Source organism: Leptodactylus fuscus, chromosome 3 (genome assembly GCF_031893055.1).
Source record: "Leptodactylus fuscus isolate aLepFus1 chromosome 3, aLepFus1.hap2, whole genome shotgun sequence".
Taxonomy (NCBI): domain Eukaryota; kingdom Metazoa; phylum Chordata; class Amphibia; order Anura; family Leptodactylidae; genus Leptodactylus; species Leptodactylus fuscus.
In genome coordinates this window covers 159,381,777-159,402,731 of record NC_134267.1, presented here as the reverse complement: position 1 = coordinate 159,402,731, position 20,955 = coordinate 159,381,777, and the positions used below count along the sequence as shown (strand labels likewise).

At 42.6% G+C, this 20,955-nt stretch overlaps 1 protein-coding gene across 1 annotated transcript in view; it reads right to left on the bottom strand.

Moving 5' to 3' along the window:
* TBL1XR1 (TBL1X/Y related 1) overlaps positions 1–20,448 on the bottom strand; it is a 121,298-nt gene extending 100,850 nt beyond the window's left edge. The window contains exon 1 of the mRNA XM_075268648.1: positions 20,435–20,448. The gene's annotated coding sequence lies outside the window, so the exon portion shown is untranslated. The remainder of the gene's footprint in view (positions 1–20,434) is intronic.
* Positions 20,449–20,955: the final 507 nt, after the last annotated feature.

Below are 20,955 nucleotides of genomic sequence, written 5' to 3'. Positions count from 1 at the left end.
TGGATTCACTTCTGCACCAGTCTCCACTTTGTGGGTTTCCATCTTCTGCCGACAGGAGACAGAAACCCGGCAGTCAGTGTCCGCCCATGAGCGTCTTCTGGTCTCCGTGGCGAAACCATTTTTTTTTAACCGGACAGAAAGTCCTACATGTCCGACTTTGTGTCCGGTTAAAAAAAAATGGTTTTGCGCGAAGAGTCAGAAGACGCTCACAGACGGACACTTTGCAAACCCTTTCAAAACTGACTGCCAGTTTCCATCTCCTGTCCAGTTTCTTGGGCAGAAGACATAAACCTGAAAGCAGAGACCTGGCGCAGGTATGAACCCGCCCTGAATAATATGTGAAGTCCTGGCCTTATGCTCTTCTCAAACCTGCGTGTAAATCTTGGGACATTGTTGTATGTAAACACAAGCATTAGTATCACAACAGTATTGCTAATTTGGCAACAGCTTATCAGTCTGGGACAAGCAATGTCCTGAATAATCGGGCCTCTCGCCAGCTACATTTTATTGCATCGAGAAGGCTTAAAGCTATCTTAACATAACTCCATTTGTGCATAAGGTGACTCAACATACCTCCATTTCTTACACATCTAAGCATGGATAGGAGTCTTGCCATCCCAAGAGTGAGCTCACTGTATCCATAAACTATCCTTACTATTAGATATAGAAATCTGAAAAAAAAGTTTACAGTAAATTAAAAGAGAAACAATCTTGAGCTTCCTGGTGACGGATTAGATAGTGATCTTTGATCAGATTTGTGTGAAAGTATCAGTTCTACGTTACGAGAACTTTTGTCTACAAAGGAATAATCATATTTCTTCTACCTATTGTAGGTCTATTGTAGGTCAAGAATCTGGTAATCCATACGGTGCAGTGCTGACCATTGACATTAGGTAGATGGTGGCCAATTCCTGTGATTGTGATGGCAATCTGATAACAATCTAGTGTGTAGTGGTGGGAGTCCATTGTAAAACTTTTGACTTTGTGTTTCTTTTTTGTGGATTTTGATAAGGTTAAGTTTCAGCAAAGAACCATTAAAGAACTCCAAGGTTTTTTGATAAGACCAAGCATGCTGACCAAGATGTGACTTTAAGCTGCCAAGGGCATCTAATAGATTGTTACAAATTGATTGTTCATTGTTAATGGTTGTTAAAGGTTTACCAGAACATCTGACCCTTCCCTTCTAGTAAAGGCAGACAGGTTTTTGGCTAAAACCTTCTAGGCCTCAAAATCCTGACCAAAAATTCAGCTCCCATTGAAATCAATGGGAGCCGCTCAGGAGTTTTTTTGGGAGCTATTTCTTCCGGCTCCCGGAAAAAAAGAAGCGAGGTGCTATTCTTCAAGCCGAGTTGCCTCGTGATTGGGCCTAATCTGGAGCAGAGTGCGTGGCTGGATGCCAGCTTTTGGACCGGAACCTGAGGCGGCCACCTCCTCAGGTTCCAGTCCAAAATACTCTATGTGAACTTACCCTTATTGTATTGGTTTTTCACAAGTTCCTGGGAACAATTAACAAAGTGAGACAAATCACACACCCCCAGAGTGATCCTCCGCCATATTCTACAGGTGATTCTCTTTTACGTTAATCTTTTTTATCAAATGCAATGTATAACTGTTTATATCTGTGGAGATCCCATGTGAAAGAGTTTGCATGTGTGGAGTCCAAACCACATAGAAGGAAAAAACTTTTCACTGCAGTGTGTTAATCCTGTGTAGACATGACCTTATACTGGATTACGAAGACTATGATGTGGCCACATTTGAGCACATTCTGTCTGAAATACCATGTCTCCCCTCAGTTCAAGTCAACCAAAATAAGATCTCTATGGGGTTCTATGGGTATCTGAGCTTAGCTCGGTAGAGCCACAAATGGTGTTTGGGGCGTAATGAATATGCTTTAATGCAGCCATATTTCAGCCCACTGTATTCACCCTTACTAAATAAGAAAAAATACATATCGAATAGAATTTCAGAAATATGCTTTAGTGCTAGTTACTGAATACAAGTCTGGGGTTGACCTCAAACATATTTTTATGTGACACATAACACAGGTCAACAAAAAAAAAAAAAATTACTGGTGTCCAAAATATTTTAATGAATTTGGGGTATTTTTGGGGTGCTGATTCTGAATATGCTATCAGTTTTGCCAGATTGGCTCAAGTTTTTGAGATTTTTGGTATCTTATTTATAGCACTTGTTGGTAAATGCGACGCATCATCTCATTAATTTCTTTGGATTAGTACTTGAACTGAGCAGTTCTCAATATAGTTTTTTGTTAATTAGTGTTCTAAAAGTTTGTTCATAGCTTGATTTTTGCACTAACTTTATGTTGTTGTCTGTTTTCCAATGAAAAGCATGAACTCATCAAGAAGAAGTTGTCTTAACGATCCAGACTCATTCTGTTACATTTGTGGTGAATATACACTGCAAAAACATAGAAGAAACATAACAGACTTCATAAAAAAAGTGTATTTGGCCTATTTTGAGGTTATGCTTGGGGACCAAGACAAGTCTTGGGCACCACACATAGTGTGCAAAGCATGTATCGAATTATTACGAAAATGGAGCAAAGGACAAAGAAAAAGCTTCAAATTTGGTGTTCCAATGGTGTGGAGAGAGCAAAAAAATCATCATGATGACTGTTATTTCTGTGCAGTGCAAGTGCAAGGATTCAATAAGCATAAGAAACGAAAATGGGAGTATCCTAACATGGAATCTCAAATCTCAAAAACTTGAGCCAATCTGGCAAAACTGATGACATATTCAGAATCAGCACCCCAAAGTTACCCTAAATTCGTTGAAATATCTTTGGCCCCAAAAATGCTGTTGACCTGTGTAATTGTAGAGTGTGAAGTGCAATTGGCAGGGTCACATGTTTACTCATAAAACCACTTCCTCTCATATACATGGTAAACTTTAACTGCAGATTTTTGCAGAATTGCAACTTTTAACGTTCCATGCTTCTGGGGCTTTTTCTTCTTTATTCATTTTGCTATTTATGATACCATAGAAATGACTGATGTAAAGAAGGTGCAAAATTTATAATAAGTATTAAAAGCAATAATTTACAGAAACACTACATACTGTATATTATAAAGAGCCTATAAGAACTCAGGGGTAAGCAGTCAGTTGCAATTGCTCCCCAAAAATTGTCAATGCTTATGTCATGATTAGAGATGAGTAGAGATGAGCAAACACTAAAATGTTCGAGGTTCGAAATTCGATTCGAACAGCCGCTCAATGTTCGTGTGTTCGAACGGGTTTCGAACCCCATTATAGTCTATGGGGAACAGATACTCGTTAAGGGGGAAACCCAAATCCGTGTCTGGAGGGTCACCAAGTCCACTATGACACTCCAGGAAATGATGCCAACACCTCTGGAATGACACTGGGACAGCAGGGGAAGCATGTCTGGGGGCATCTAACACACCAAAGACCCTCTATTACCCCAACATCACTGCCTAACAACTACACACTTTCCACATTCAAAAAAACCTCTATCAAAGTGGGAAAATACCTGGAAACCTTCTTTACTCCCCAAATGGATGGACACAAACCCCAATTTAAGCTCAACAAACAGTAACAACCACCCCTTTAAATCACGTTCCCCATGACAACCACAAATGGAATAGGCAATGGGAATTCCAAAAGCCCTCACCCTTAACTGTCATTTTGAGTGTGTGTGTGTGTGTGTGTGTGTGTGTGATGTGGTAAGACCTTCCAAAATTCACTTTTCTAGCCCTTAACATGAGCCCTTCCAAACAAAGTTACAGGACCTTAAGCTGAGCTACCAGCAGAGATTGAGGCCCTTGGCATGAGTAGAGCCTTGCACCAGCAGTGTTTTTGGCACTTAGGGTGAGTTGAGCCTTGTACCAGCGTGTGTCCCTTAACATCAGGCGGGCCCTAAGTTCTGCGCTTTGCACAAAAGTTCCACATTAACTAGGCTGAATGGTACAAAGATTAGTAGGCCCGAGAACCAGGAACAGGTCTTGCAATGGCTGTCGGATAACGCTTAAAGCACATTGTCCACCAGCCAGTCAGCCTCTACCTCCTCTTACCCAACAGTCTTGTCCTCCTTCCACCCAAAATTCCCAATCTTCCCAGAACAATAACCCCAACTGTCCCTGCTCCCCAGAGCTGTTCTCCCTTCCTTTGACTGTACTGCAACCTGCCCCTCCATTTCGCGATTCCACAGACCTAACAGACGAGTATCTGTGTCCAGATGCTCAAACACTAGAGTCTCCTCCATCTCCGGTCGATTTGGTGGCGGATGACCAGCAACCCACCCTCATTGACGACGATGAGATGCAGTTGCTGTCAGGGCAGCCAGTTGACATGCGCATTGTGCAGGAGGAGGAGGCGAGACAGGAGTTGGAAGAGGAGGTGGTGGACGACGAGGACACCGACCCAACCTGGACAAGGCGGATGTCAAGCTGGGAAAGTAGTGTGGATGTTGAGGCAGGTGCAGCACCAAAAAGGGTAGCTAGAGGCAGAGGTCAACAGCTTCGCCGAAGCCAGGCCAGACCCGGAATGTCCGAAGATGTTCCCTTTTGTACCCAGCCCAGAAAAACTCCCCCATCGAGGGCACGTTTCTCGAAGGTGTAGAGTTTTTTCAAGGAATGCGCCGAGGACAGATATAGTGTCGTCTACACAATTTGCCTCTCGAAATCGAGTAGGGGCCCTGAGAAGAGCAACCTGTCCACCACTTCAATGCACCGTCATTTGGAATCCAAGCAATGGAATCAGTGGCAGGCAGCAACGGCAGGACAAACGTCGCCCGCCGTTCATGCCACTGCCTCTGCTCACAGTGCTGGCGATGCACTCCAGAGGACGAGCCAGGACATCACTTCATCTGCCTCCGCCACTTTGTTGACTTCTCCCTCATCCTCCCCTGTTTCTGTCTTATCTCCTTCTCCTGCACCATCAAAGGCACCATCAGGCGCTTCTTTACAACAACCAACCATCTCTCAGACATTGGAGCGCCGGCAGAAATACACCGCTAACCACCCACCCACGCAAGCCTAGAACGCCAACATCGCTAAACTGCTGGCCCAGGAGAGGTTGGCGTTCCGGCTTGTTGAAACTCCCGCCTTCCCGGACCTGATGGCAACTGTGGCACCTCACTATGCCGTCCCTAGCCGTCTCAACTTCTCCCGGTGTGGCGTCCCCGCCTTGCACCAGCACGTGTCACTCAACATCAGGTGGGCCCTTAGTTCCGCGCTTTGCTGCAAGGTCCACTTGACCACCGACACTTGGACAAGCGCCTGTGGTCAGGGATGCTGCTTATCTTTAAGGACAGGCAGGGTGAATGTGGTGGAGTCTGGTCCCAGGGTGCAAACTGAGGTACCCTATCTCCTCTCCCAGGCCAAAATTCATGGCAGGAGTAGACTGAAACCCTACGACGCTGCAACCTCCACCACAGCTACTAGCGGCAAACGCTAAAACACTGGTGTGGGGAGACGTCAGCAGGCGGTGCTGAAGCTCATCAGCTTGGGGGACAGACAGCACAGTGCCTCCGAGGTCAGGGATGCCATCCTGGCTGAGATGGCATTTTTTTTTCCCTGCTACACCTGGGGCCTGGCATTTTTACGCCTGTGATAATGGCTGGAACCTGGTAGCGGCTCTGGAGCTTGCCAGCCTCCAACACGTTCCATGTTTGGCCCACGTCTAACCTAGTGGTGCAAAGTTTTTTGAAAACACACCAAAGTCCCTCTATTACCCCAACATCACAGCCTAACAACTACACACTTTCCACACTCAAAAAAAAACCTCTATCAAAGTGGGAAAATACCTGTGAACCTTCTTTCTTCCCCAAATGGATGGACAGAAACCCACATTTAAGCTAAAGAAACATTAACAAGCACCCCTTTAAATCACGTTGCCCATGACAACCACAGATGGAATAGGCAATGAGAAATCCAAAAGCCCCCACCCTTAACTGTCATTGTGGATGTGTGTGTGTGTGTGTGTGATGTGTTAAGACCTTCAAAAATTCACTTTTCTGGCCCTTAGCGTGAGCCCTTCCAAATTAAGCTAGAGGCCCTTAAGCTGAGCTACCAGCAGAGATTGAGGCCCTTTAGGTGACTTCAGCCTTTTACCAGCAGAGTTTTAGTCCCTTTAGCTTAGTTCAGCCTTGCACCAGCATAGTTTTTTGCCCTTTTGGTGAGTTGAGCCTTGCACCAGCAGAGTGTTAGCCCCTTTAAAATTCTTAGCCCCTAAAACGGTGGTTCCAGAAACATCACTCTCATTGTGTGGGATTGCAGTGGATTGGACTGAGAACCCAGACATTGACCTTGATTTTGAATGTGAGATTGATAACATTTTGGCATCAAGTCCTGGGGGTAACTTTTATTTAGAGGACCGCAAAGGTGGAGAATTGGCTGCAACCACTAGTACCAGGTAATGGTCCTCTAATATCGGACTCTACATTACCTCTACAGGGTTCTGATCAGGTGTTAATAGTCCAAACAACATGCTCCAGTACTTTAGATGTAGATCAGAAACCACTTTCCCTTCCGACACCAGATTTAACCAAGCTTCACCATCATCATCCTGCTGAGATGTAGCCAATAAAGGAAACCTTGCCACCCACATGCTCAAGCCTTTAACGGCCTCATCTAAAAACTGCTGGCCCTGGAGATGTTGGCGTTTATGCTTCTGGATACTCAGGCCTTCTGTCACCAGATGGCAGCTGGGGCAGTTCCCTATGCTGGGCCTAGCCGTTACTACTTCTCTTGGTGTGCTGTCCCCGCCTTCCGCCTGCACATGTCCCATAACATCAGTCGGGCCCAGAATTCTGCGCTTTGCTGCAAGGTCCACTTGACAAGCGCCTGCGGTCAGGGATGCTGCTTATCTTTAATCACAGGCCGGGTGCATGTAGTGGAGTCTGGGCCCGGGGTGAAAACTGGGGTGGCCTATCTCCTCTCCCAGCCCAAAATTCATGGCAGGGTTTCTCTGAAAGCTTACTCCTGCGCTGCACCCTCGACCCCAACTACGAGCTGGAAACACTGCACCACTGGCGTGGGGTGATGTCAGCAGGACGTGCTGAAGCTCATCAGCTTGGGGGACAGACAGCACACTGCCTCTGAGGTGAGGGATGCCATCCAGGATAATATGGCAATATGGTTTTCCCCGCTGCACCTGAGCCCAGGCATGTTTGCGTATGTGATAATGGCCGGAACCTGGTAGCAGATCTGGAGCTTACCAGACTCAAACATGGTCCACACATGGCCCATGTTTTCAACTTGTTGGTGCAAAGGTTCTTTGAAACCTACACCATTGTGCCTGATATACTGGTTAAAGTGCAGCCATTTTAGTAATTGAAAAGTAGCCTCTGCTAGGCTGAAAACATTCAGAGCACACTCCTGTCATCTTCGCACCGTTGGCTAGCGGAGGAAGATGAGGGGGATGAAGTGGCATTTCATGTCACTGTCCCACACAAATGAAGTTCAGTGCATCCCATTGCTTCAGCACGGATGGTGTGAAGGGGAGTGGAAAATGGAGGAAATGGAGAGTGACCCTTACAGTTGGGGGCAGCAAAGTCATGCCAAGTAACACACTGGCACACATGGCTGACTTCATGTTGGGTTAATTTTCAAGAGTCAAAGGCATAGTTCACATCATGGAGAGCAAACAATACTGGATTGAACAAAAAATTGGATTGAGCTGATATAGCGTGACTGAATTGCTGTGTATCACACTTAGCTTTTGGGGGGTAGACCCTTAACAATTGAATTGACCATACATGGCCTGACTGAATGAACGGCTGTCTCCCACTTAGCTTCGGGGGGTAGACCCTTAAAAATTGGATTGACCATACATGGCCTGACTGAATGAACGGCTGTCTCCCACTCTTTATATGAAGAGGACCTTTCCACACTGGGGGCACATCCTTTGACCATCTGGGGCACATGCGGTTCATACACCTCTAGAAAGCTGACAGTGTGCTGAATTCAGCCCACTGTCTGCTTCCTAGAGGTATACTGCATGTGACCCAGGGGGTCAAAGGTTTGCTTCAGCCATGAGGAACAAGTTCAGCAGCAGGACAGCTTGAGAACTGCGAAATGCCAAAACAAGCGAACCGTTGACGGCAGCAATTTGCTGAATATAGGTGGATTATCAAAGCCAACAACACGCAGACAAAGTCACAGGCAGATGCTTGTGTAACATGAATATAACATTTATATCTTAGAAAGGTCTTTTTAAAGCAATCCATAATTAACTAATTAATAAGCCATAGTTAAATGGTGGTCACTCTAATGTATAAAGGGGCAGCCTGATCCCTTGTTCTCCTTGGAGAATAGCCTGAACAACTGTTGAAAGCTACGTAAAATGATTTTCCAGGATTGGGGCCACACAGTGGCTCAGTGGTTAGCACTACAGCTTTGCAGCGCTGGAGTCCTGGTGTTCAAATCCCACCAAGGGCATAAAACCACCTGCAAGGAGTTTGAATGTTCTCCCCGTGTTTGCATGGATTTCCATCCCATATTCCAAAAAAGACATACTGATAGGGAAAAATGTACATTGTGTGCTCTATGTGGGGCTCATAATCTACATTTAAAAAAAAAAAAAAAAATGATTTTCCAGGATCGAGCAACTATGTACAAAACTAAGATCACTACAAGCAATGGCAATTAATAAAGTAATGTAAAACATAACCACACTGGACTCTGGACACACTGGAGTGGAAACTTCAGATTAATGCCCAACTGCCTCAAAACTGCCCTAAAATGACATCTGTTTAGACGACTTATCACATGACCTTATCATATTGTTTTACACCTCTGCACACTACACTAACATTTCTTATCTTATTCTATCCTTCCTCCTCTATTCCTCACATCATAACCCCTTCATCTTGAAGTTACTTTGCACTCCATTCACTTAGTATCTGTGTATTGACAGATAGTTATGGGCCCATACAGCTTCAGTTATTTGACCTTATTTATTAAAAGATAGTTGGACCATTGTCCTAAGCCTTCTTACCTCTTGTGTCTCCCTATTTCCTGATAGAATGTAAGCTCTTGCGAGCAGGGCCCAAACTCCTAATGTTTCATATGTTAGGGTGTGTTCACACGATGTAACGTGTAGCGTGATCTGGCACGTATACGGCGTGTCAGAGTTTGAGCGCTCAAATAGATCCCATTGATTTCAATGGGAGTTACGAGCGTATACTCTGTGTTATTTTACGCCCATAATTTTCGTGTGAACGCACCCTAAATATCATTGTCACATTGTAATGTATCACATTGTCCTTTCATGTGTCCTCTGATTTGTATGCTGTTAAATATGTTGGTACTATATAAAAAAAAAAATATTATTATTATTATATACCCCCAAAATGTTACCTTCTAGCATACATAGTGTATGATATAAAAAATTGTTGATAAAGGTATGGGGCTGTTTTAATGAGGTTTGTTCCACGCCTCTATTTTCTAGTGAAGGGCAATGTAAAACTACAGCATACAAAGGCAACAGTTTTAGGAAAGTCGTTTTCTGTTCCTGTGTGACAGTGCCTCTATGCGCAAAGCAAGGTCTGTAAAGAATTTCTCATTTAACAATCTCACCTGACCCCCAAAATGCCCACAGACACACTCCAAAATTTTATGAAAAGCTGACCTAGAAGAATGGAAGAGGTTATAGCTGCAGAGGTGCCTAATTCCATCCTACCATCCATTATTAAAGAAACCTTATATAAATATGTAGCAAACAGAGTTGAAGAAAACTTTAAATTAATGGACTTTTCCAGGATAATAATATTTATAATCTATCCTAAGGATAGGCAATCAATATCAGGTTAGTGATATTGGACCCTAGACCCCCCACCAGTCAGCTGTTCTCAGCAGCTGGTACACAGCAAGAAGTAGATAGCTCTGTTCTCTGCAGCTTAGCTCCCATTCAAATGAATGGACTCTGATCTGCAATATCCAGATCTGGTCTCTACACAGAGAGCAGCGCTATATTTACATCAGCTAAAAATGTATCAATTGATTTCTATTGGATTCGGGGTCAGATAAAGATAGAGCATGTTAGTTTTTTTGCCGACTGTTAAGAAACAGTTCGTGAAACAAAAAAACTGGCATGTGATAGACGCAGTGAAATCAATGTGTGCTCAGTCATATGGTGGACATTGCAAAAATATTCATCACACAGCTGTATTTCACTGTTGTATGAATAAGACCTTACTATGTGTATAAACCATAAGTAATATGTCATACTTGAGCCTTTATAATAAGCCTGTGGGTAAGGTAGCTCGGTAGATGCAGTGGTGCGGGCCCAACCAGTCAAAGATAGGGATACAAATCTTTTAGCAAAGCAATTTATTTAAGAAAAACTGCAAAATAAATAAACCTTTACATCAGGCACAAAAAGGAGCAAAATAAAATACAGCCTAAACTTTATGTAAAATAACGTCAAACAAAATCCTGCTCGTCTGAGCGCTAACTAAACAGAAAATACTAACTGTACGCGTGGCTGCACCGTAACTGCACCGTAACACAAGACTCTGTGTCAGGAGAGAGGCTCTTCCTCTTCTCCCAGCATCTGCCCTGATGTGCAGGCTCTGCAGCCTTTTATGGGCCATTAACAAACCTTCGGACTCACACCTGGGGCTGAAACCTATTCCAGACCTGCACTGGACCACACATAAGTCAGGAATCTGGGGCTGATATAGCGAGATGCCAGCACTTTGCCTTTCAACTTCTCACAAGCCTTACAAATGATCATTTTACAGTTTTTAAAAAGTAAATGTAATAATTCTTTACTATTATGCCTTTTCAGGTTACTAAGTGTCTATTTACCTGTGATAATATAGACTATAATATAAACAATATAAAACTCATTAGAATTTTGCTACTGAACAGATAATGATGCACATGAGTGATAGTAATATATTGTAGAGACAGCAATTCATTTCACTTACATTCAGGTACTGGACACATGAAGACACTACAATGATAGTAAAACTATATTATTTCTCTAATAAAATGTATTCCTATGGAATGATTTCACACAGTCATGTAGTTATTTACAGACTCGGTGAATATTGCTTTATTTTATTGAGATCAATAATTTTCTTCCTAAAATGTGTTTCATCGTAATAAAGGAATGCATTATATAATCCATGTTACACCAGGAGATTGCTGCTGTTTTATTGCTTTCCCGGATAAATAAAATAAAATACAATTCATACAAGAACGAGAAATAAAATACAAAAATAAGTGTTCCTAGGAGAGGAAACATCTAAAAGGAAGAGAATATCTTGCTAAAGTGAGGAATATTTAGTTTGAGTTCATAAAAAGGTAGACAGGCTCATATACATAGGTGAAGAAAGGCACTTGTATGTGTCTACCACAGTCAGATGTGCAATTCCTCACCACCGTGTCTTTTTTTTTATTATTATAGAGGTTACATGTTTTATACAGATACAATTTATAGTGCGATATATTTATCTTCTAAAATATTTTTTCTTTCTCCTACCGCTGGTGTTCATTGCTCCTTGGCAGTCAGCTACAAGTTCCTACGGTAAAAATATATCCTCACAACCTACTACGGATGTGACCAACTATTAATATTAGATTCCCTTTGTAAATACAGTTCCTACAAGCCTATGTTGTATTTCAGAGTACTACTCAATATTCTGCAGGCTTCACAGCTATAATCGGCCAGCATTCTCTGCTTTCTCAGAGTTTGCACATCTTGCTTTTGTGATCTATACTGTACTATAGGATTATAGCAGCTAAACCCACAGTATATGCTTACATATTGTACACTTTGCAGAGGTACTGCAGATCTCAGGAAAAGGGCAAAAACCACCTAATTTCAGGTGCTTTCTGCAGTGGAAACACTCCTAACTATCTCTGCAGACATTCAGAAGTCAGTATTTTCACTGTGTTTTGTTTTTTTAAAAGACGGCTATGTGTGGTATTTTTCTAAGTTTTTTTTCTTGTGTTTTGTCCTTCAAAAGAATGTGAATGCACTGTCAATAGCAGAGGGATTTACAGTATTAAGACTGGTGTTTTGTACAGCAGTCTTAATCATTTTCACCCAGTGATAAGAGGATCTAGCCTCTCCAGTTTACATTGCGAGGTCCCATAGATTTATCAATTAACACACACCAGTTTTCTGACAATGCATGAAAGCCATGGCATTTTATACAAATAAAAAATGCTGCAAAAAAAATGTGTATGAACAATAAATGAAAACTAAATTGTTCTGCTATTTGAATAAGGACATCATGAATTGAAACCAGGCAAGCGGCCTTCTCAGGAAACTACTATTGTAAAACAGATGGTTATTTCCCTATATATACAGTAGACTTTGTAATTGTGAAATCAATGGTTAATGTTTCCTATCTTGCAATATTTACCACAGTTAACACACAAAGTTGTGTAAATGATTGCACAACGTTGCAGCAGAGTCATCAATACATGACATGCCAAGAAGAGCTACAAATACAGTATATATTATGGGTTCAATAGTTCTGAACTGAATTGAGTAAAGTGCCCTCGTTGCCCTCATAAATACCAAATATTGGCTAAAAAAAACCCCCAAAACTTAATTTGAAATCCTATCTATAGACCAGGTCGGTGATACAATTTGTAAAGTGCTCTGGAATACGTTGGCGCTATATAAATAACATTTTTTATTATTATTATTATTATTATTATTAGATACAGACAAGTGTTTCTGAATCCCTGGTCCTTACTTTCTCTCTTAGTTGTTTCAGAGCGTCCTGAGGGTGCTTGTACATAAAGCCAAAGTTGCAAGTACAAGTAGAGGTCATAAACACCATTTACTTCACCTGCCTTTACTATTGAGGGGATATCGTCACTCCATAGGGAGAGAACCACCATTTAGGTGTGTGGAGTCTTATTAAGCCATGAGCGCTCCACTGCAAAGGAACATGGGAAGAATATGCAAATCTGACTTCCATGATGTAATTAGGATGTCAGTGCCTCAAGTATGCACACCAATAGAGGGCGCTGACTGAGAATGTGCAAGTCTATTTTCCGTGATGTAATTAGGAAGACAGAGTCTCAGTCTCACAAATTCAAAGTCAAACAAATTGTATGAATAATGGAGTCACTGACATCCTAATTACATCATGGAAGTCAGATTTGCATATTCTTCCCATCTGCCTTTACTATGTGAGCGAAAACTGTATTGCAAATGCACGGCAATTTATAGTACAACCACCAGTGGCGTAATGATCGTGGTTGCAGGGGGTGAGACCACGACTGGGCTCTGCGGGTACGGGGCCCGCGGACAGCTGGAGATAGCCAGGTCCTCAATCACAGCCCTCAACAGTGACATCTGAAGAGGGCCGAAGATGCTGAAGAGAGCCAGATGGAGTGAGGATGCCCAGGAAAGGTGAGGCAAGGTGAGTAGGAGTATTTGTTTTTTTTAAATAGCTTTCCTGGGCATCCAATTATTATACTCTGAGGAGGTCTGAGGAGACCCCAGAGTATAATAGCATCTAAGCAGAAGGGGGGCTCTGCTGAGCATATAATACTGGGTGGGGGCCACTGTGGAGCATATAATCCTGGGTGGGGGGCACTTTGAAGAATATAATGCTGTGTGGAGGCCACTATGGAGCATATTATACTGTGTGGGGCCCCATAGCCATCACCATCAAGAATTTTCTGTAGGCAGGGGGTAGGGGACCCTAGACAAAAGTTTACACCTGCGCCCACAAGACTTTAGTTATGCCCCTGACAACCACCCAGTTCTTGGATGTTCATCATACTACTGCTATGTATCAACTGAGCAATGGTGAGGGTTGTTAGTTCATCATGTATTTTCTCTTTAGGGAAAACTTGAATCATGACCACTTGTGGGTACTGGAGTCCTGAACTGAGAAACAGTCAGGGGCGGATGTAGCCAGTTTTATTTGGATGTCTTGAACTAGTTGTGAAAACAACATCCGTTTATAAGAATAGCGGTGAAACAGTATGCCAACTCAGCTCCATCTTACATTCAAAAATATTCATGGCATTAGGAGGATACAAATACAATTTAACTTGACAATGACTCAGGTGACTGCAAGAGAGTCTCTGCGGAAAAGAGAATGGGATTTATAGTGATAGAATTCTTTTTCCACCCATCTGCTGTCTTAAACCTTGAAGGTACACACTGGGCAGCCAAGCAGTCAGAGTGGGAGGGATAGCAGAAAAGTCACTTATCATTGAACTCTTCTTAAAGCAAACCTCCAGGCTTCCCCTTCTTGCACATCTTTTTCTCCCTGGTAGTCTCGTAGTCTTTGATTTATAATAATTCTGGCCTAGCAGTTATGGAAATCATCTCTCCATGCATTGACTTCCTGGTGAGCTTGTGCTAGAACTGAGTTTAAAAACAGCAGCCAGTCTGAGGAGGTAGAGCATCAGGTGGAACATAAAAATAGCAGCTTGTGCCAATGATAAAGTAGTAGGTATGTTGTAGATTACCTTATGTTTCCTGTAGATACTGTAACTAAATGGAGCTAAAGAGTTCTGCCCTAATGGAGATCAGCTAAAAAGCAGCCAGAGTCAGCAAGCACTCAGGAATACAATAGCAGGTAAGCATCTCTTTGCAGTGTTACTTTGACATCAGTCAGAAGATACTGAAATAAACCAGCAGGGTTCAGCAAAAAGTAATGTGTTTAAGGGTTTGTATTGTAGATCTTAGGGCTGCAACAAGTTGCAAGCCAGACGTAGCATGGAAGTACACGGAATATAAAAACAGACAATGAGGAACTCTACACTCCAGGAACAAACTGAAATGGTTCAGCAGAGCCAAGTTCATATGTGTCTGTATATCAAATTTCTGGAGCAATATAGTACATTTATTAATGCACCTATTTCCCAGATCAAAAAGAAAGACCAATAAGGTACAGAGAGGGACAGAGGATTTTCCTCCTTACAGTTTTTGCTTTTTTGTCATTTTTATATTTTTTGGATTGTCAAACAATTTTCATTATCAGTCAAAGATAACCTAAGTGGATTAAAAAAAAAATCAGTTTTCATTAAGAGTAAAAGGTATCCAAACTAACCTGCCCATATGTGAAAAAGTAATTGCCCCCTAAACCTAATAACTAGTTGTGCCACCCTTGGCACCAACAACTGCAATCAAGTGTTTGTGATAACTGGCAATGAGGCTTTCACATCTCTGTGGGACAATTTTGGCCCGCTCTTCTTTATAGAGTTGTTTTAATTCAGACACATTGAAGAGTCTTTTTTTTGTTGTTGTTTTTTATAGCTTTTCAGAGGTGGACTTGCTAGTGTGCTTTAGATAATTGGTGAGCTGCAGAACCCAAGTACACTTAAGCTTCAAGTCACAAACTGATGGCCGGACACTCTCCTTTTCCCATGTAGAGCAAAATTTCATCATTTACAGCAAGTCATCCAAGACCACCACACTGCCACCACCATCTTTGACTGTCGTTATGATATTCTGATTTTCTGAAATACTGTGTTACTTTTACACCAGATGTAACGGGATGCACACCTTCCAAAAAGCTCCAATTTCGTCTCAGCACTCCATAGAATATTTTTCCATAACATGTTTTTTGGCACACATCATATGGCCTTTGTGTTCTTTTTGGTCAGCAGTGGTTTTCATCTTGGAACTCTCCCATGGATACCTTTTTTTGCCTAATCTCCTTCTTATTGTTGAACCATGAATATTGACCTTAAAGAGGACCTTTCACCATTTTGCCCACAGGCAGTTCTATATACTGCCGGAAAGCTGACAGTGCGCTGAGTTCAGCACACTGTTGGCTTTCCCGATCTGGGCCCGGTGTGAAGAGCTTACGGTCCGGTACCGTAGCTCTTCTATGGTCAGAAGGGCGTTTCTGACTGTTAGCCAGAGACGTCCTTCTTCACAGCACAGCCAATCGCGCTGTGCTGTAAGTGCCAGGAGGAACGCCCCCTCCATCTGCTCGCAGTACTCGTCCATAGACGAGCATTATCAGAGAGGGAGGGGGGAGTTCCTCCCGCCTCTCACAGCACAGCGCGATTGGCTGTGCTGTGAAGAAGGACGTCTCTGGCTAACAGTCAGAAACGCCCTTCTGACCGTAGAAGAGCTACGGTACCGGACCGTAAGCTCTTCACAGCGGGCCCAGATCGGGAAAGCCGACAGTGCGCTGAACTCAGCGCACTGTCAGCTTTCCGGCAGTATATAGAACTGCCTGTGGGCAAAATGGTGAAAGGTCCTCTTTAACTGTGACCTGGATGAGTCTTTGATGTGCTCTTTGAGTAATTTTGGTAGGTTGGGCACTCCTGGGAAGATTCACCATTGTTTCATGTTTTCTCTATTTCTAGATAATAGCTCTCACTGAGGTTCATTGGAGTTCCAAAGACTTAGAATTGGCCTTGTAACCTTTTCCAAACTGCTAGATGTCAATGACATAGTTTTTCATATATTCTTGAACTTCTTCAGATTAGGGCATAATGTGTTGCCTTTTTGAGATCTTTTAGCCCTCTTCATGTTTTCATCCAGGTTCTATTTTAAGGGATTCTATCATTAGAATCCCGTTTTAAGTTAAACCCACATTGGAATATCCTTAAGAAAGGCTCCAATAGCCTTTAGAAAGGCTATTATTCCCTTGCCTTTAGATGTCTTCTCTGCCCCTCCGCTCCTTAGATATCCCGGTTTTCGTCCATATGCCAATTAGTTTTTTCACAGCACTATCCTGCGCCGCCTTCTTCTGTTCACCACCTCCACCTCTTCTTTCCTGTTCATCTATACGAAAATGGCTGACTGTGCCCACTGCACATGTCTGTCGGCCATTTACCTGTGGCCTCTCCCACTCGGCCACAAGAAAATGCGTAGTCGGCGTTTCTTGAATAAGACATGACAGAACAAGGAAGAAGAGGGGGAGAAGGTGAACAAGGCAGTGCTGGATAGTTTTCTCGCAGCACTGGGGACGCCCCCATGCTGTTTGAGCACTGTGGACCGTTCCCAGTGCTGTGAGAAAACTAATTAGCATATGGACAAAAACTGGGCTATTTTAAGAACAGCAGCGCAGAGAAGACATATAAAGGTAGGGGAAGAATAGCCTTTCTTAAAGGGATCCTATCATGCAGACGACATTTTTTCTAAGTACCACGTCGGAATAGCCTTAAGAAAGGCTATTCTTCTCCTACCTTTCGTTGTCTTCTCCGTGCCGCCTTAAGAAAGGCTATTCTTCTCCTACCTTTCGTTGTCTTCTCCGTGCCGCCATTAGCCTACAATCCCGGTTGTTATCAGTATGTAAATTAGCTCTCTCGCAGCACTCGGGGTGGGCCCCAGCGCTCAGACAGCACCAGGGATGTCCCCAATGCTGCGAGAGAACTCTCTCCAGTGCCGCCTCCTCTTCTTCAGCAGTGTCATCTTCAGTCTCTTCTTCCGGCGGTGGCTTTTAACTTCTAAGGCCTCCGGTCTTGGGCAGAGCAGACTGTGCATGCCCATAGGCCACAAGAAAATGGCCACATGCATAGTATTGTAAGCGGCCATTTTCTCGGGGCCTGTGTTCATGTAAAGTCTGCTCTGCCTGAAACCTGAGGCCTAGAAGTAAGGAGACACCACCAGAAGAAGAGAATGAAGAGGCCTTTCCTGACGAAGATGGAGGCGGCACTGGAGAGAGTTCTCTTGCAGCATTGGGGCCACCCCAGTGCTGTCTGAGCGCTGGGGCCCGCCCCAATGCTGCGAGAGAGCTAATTTACATACGGACAAGAACCGGGATTGTAGGTGAACAGCGGCACGGAGAAGTCTACGAAAGGTAGGAGAAGAATAGCCTTTCTTAAGGTTATTCCAATGTGGTACTTAGAAAAAATGTCTTCTGAATGATAGGATCCCTTTACGGTTATTCCGACGTGGGTTTAGCTTAAAACGGGATTCTAATGATAGACTCCCTTTAAAACGGGATTCTGATGATATAATCCCTTTAAGTGATTTCTTGATTTTACAGATCTGACAGTGGCCTGGGTGTGTCTAGTGAAACTGAATTAGGCTGTGCGGTTAATCTCAGTTAATTCATGTGGACAATTACTTTTTTACAGAAGACCAGGTTGTTTAGAATACCTTTTTTCCCTAAATAAAATGAAAAATAATTTTTTAAAAATGCGCTTTTTGTATTTATGCAAGTTACCTTTGTATGATATTCAAATTTGTTTAATAATCTGAAATTTTTAAGTGTGACAAATGTGCCAAAAAAAATTAAGAAATTTGTAAGGGGGCAAAAACTTTTTGAAAACACAGTAAATATTTTTATACCAGGATTATTTTGTTACATAATAAGTTTTAGTTTATAAACTAGCCACATTCATAAAAAATAATGATTGATCCGAAGCAGCATCTAGTCTTGTGTCTTGCACACAGTCCAGACAATAGTATATCATATTAGCAGGTTTCTGCATACCATGCCTTGTATGCATAAAAGAAGAATGTATTATTTGGATTACTGCTAGTCTGGTGCTTTTTGTGTAAGCATCAGGATTATTTTTAACTGTTCTCCGCTAGCTGCAGACCTGCCACAAGATATAAGATTGCTTCTGATTTATTTAAGGAAACCAAGAATGGTTTATCTTTAAAGTTAGTGACTGGCTAGAAATGTCACCCAGAAAATAAATTGTGAGAGGAAAAACTGTGAGACTTGAAGAAAATATGTTTTGCAAATAATTAGATTTTCATGGATTCTTTGGAATTCATAAAATTGCCAGTGCAAACATAGAAGATACTGGTATATTAGGTTAACTTAAAGAAGCACTGAATTTTTTTTCTGTCATAATGTACCTATTCCCTTAGCATATATAATATGCCTTATGTAGGAATTATTATTGTCCCCAAGCAGGTAAACATACTGCGATCTCTAACTACCTATGCAATACTGTGTTGAGACATTGTGACAATTTATAACAGAGCGAAGAGAAAAATAAATATAAAAGCCAAGATTGCGTCTGATCAAAAGTTTAAGAGAAGGTGGATTACAAGGAATCTGCCTCAAATTCCACCTGCAAAAACTCAGAAAAAGTGGGCCTTTATGTGCTGTTTATGTGAAAAGGGCCCACATTGTCGATATGGAGTTCTTGGTATCATTGTAACGGTTATGGTGTAACATTGTCCGAAACAGCAAAAAAAATTTTATTGAAAGCACAATTGACATATTTTTAAATAAAATTTTTGCATAAAACAAAATTGTGATTTTTTTACCCAAATATGTTTTGGACTATTTTCTCTATAATTAGTATCGACGATCTGGGCCCTTTTCACGTAAACAGCCACATATGTTTGGGTTTATAAATATTTTTCTTTTATTAAATACTCACAGCTTAAATTTGTACTTAACTATCTCCAGCAGCCCATTAGAAGTAGTATCGATCACTGATCAACTATTGCTGTACTTGGATCATTGGACTCCTATTCTTGTAAAAGTGGAAACTCCAGAAGGTGAATCCCCACCATCTATAATGTATGCCCAATACCAGTGAAGAGTAACCTTTTACACTTGGTGTGTCCAAATTCATAAAAAAAAACCCTAGCTTAACTGCTGTTGTGTCACATCTTTTTATGGGCCCCACACAGTATATGACGTTTTATGGCCCCCACACAGTATATGACCTCATTTTTTTTACACTCCTATACAGCATATAATCTCCATATTTATGGTCCCCACACAATTTATGACCCTCTTGCTTGTATACCCTCCCACATAGTATATGACCTCTTCTTTAAATTCCACCTGCAGGATATGAATTTCCCTCCCTCACACCCACACTGAGTAGTTTACTCACATTTTCACGCTCCAGTCTTGGCTGCCCTCCTCTTCCGCTTCTAGAGAGTGCTGTAGCCAATGCTGAAGAACGCCGGGATGCTGCACATAGCGTCTTCAGCATCATGACATAAATGTGGCGCTGCCTAGAGTAGGCAGCAGAGGGAGGTTAGGGCAGGAGCGTGGATAGGTGAGTAAAAAAATTATTACACAATAAGTAGCTTCCGATTAAAAAAAAATGCCCCTCTCCCCCAAGTTTATTCCATGAGTTGCTGCCTGATGAGGTGAGTCACTGCGACTGCCAGTTGGTTCAAACAATGTGTATCACTCAAAATGTCTTGGCGTGTCACCCTTGACGTGTCATCATCATCACTGCCCTATACTGTGGATAGGGGATAAGTTTGATTTCAAGCCTAATTGTCATATCCAAGTAGGTGGGTCTACTCATTTGATGATTATTATTAGAGATAAGCAAGTAGTGAAATATTCGAGATTCGATATTTGTTTCGCGTAGAGCCTCAATATTTGACTACTCGATCGAATATCGAATCCCATTATAGTCTATGGATGTAACACTATAGCAATGTACACCCGCGCTGCTGCTTGGTAAACTACAACAGATACTATTAATAACACACAAAATAAAGTATTTTTCATTCAAGTAACCTGTGTGACATCACAACTGTGTTTCCATCAGGAAATTGCTATGACATTGCAGTTATTTCAGACTGTGACATCATCAAGAATGCTATAAGGGGTAGTTCACACGTACACAGTCCCGCGCGGGTTTTAACACAGAGAGAGCTGCGGCGAGCCGCGTCTCTCTCTGGTCAAAACCCACCTGCCGCGACCATCGCGGTCGCGGCTTTCCCCTCCTATGTCAGCTCAAATGAATGAGCCGACATAGGAGGGTGCTGCCGCTAGGCGGAAGCCGCGGCCCAGCGCGCCGTGGTTTCTGCCTGAAAATAGGATATGTCACTTCTTTTCTCCGCTAGCAGCAGCCCGCCGCTAGCGGAAAAAAGAAGCCCAGTGGTCTGCATAGACCACCATTGTAATGGGCGGATTTTGAAGCAAAATCCGCTGTATAATCCGCCCCTTTGCCCACGTGTGAACGAGCCCTAATTCTGCTCTTGCACTGGGGCTTGGTGCTGTTGGATGAATACATGATCTCCTGCTGTTGCCCCCTGTTGCAGAGGGGGCAAGGAGTTTACTATATGTATGAGTGGGGCAAA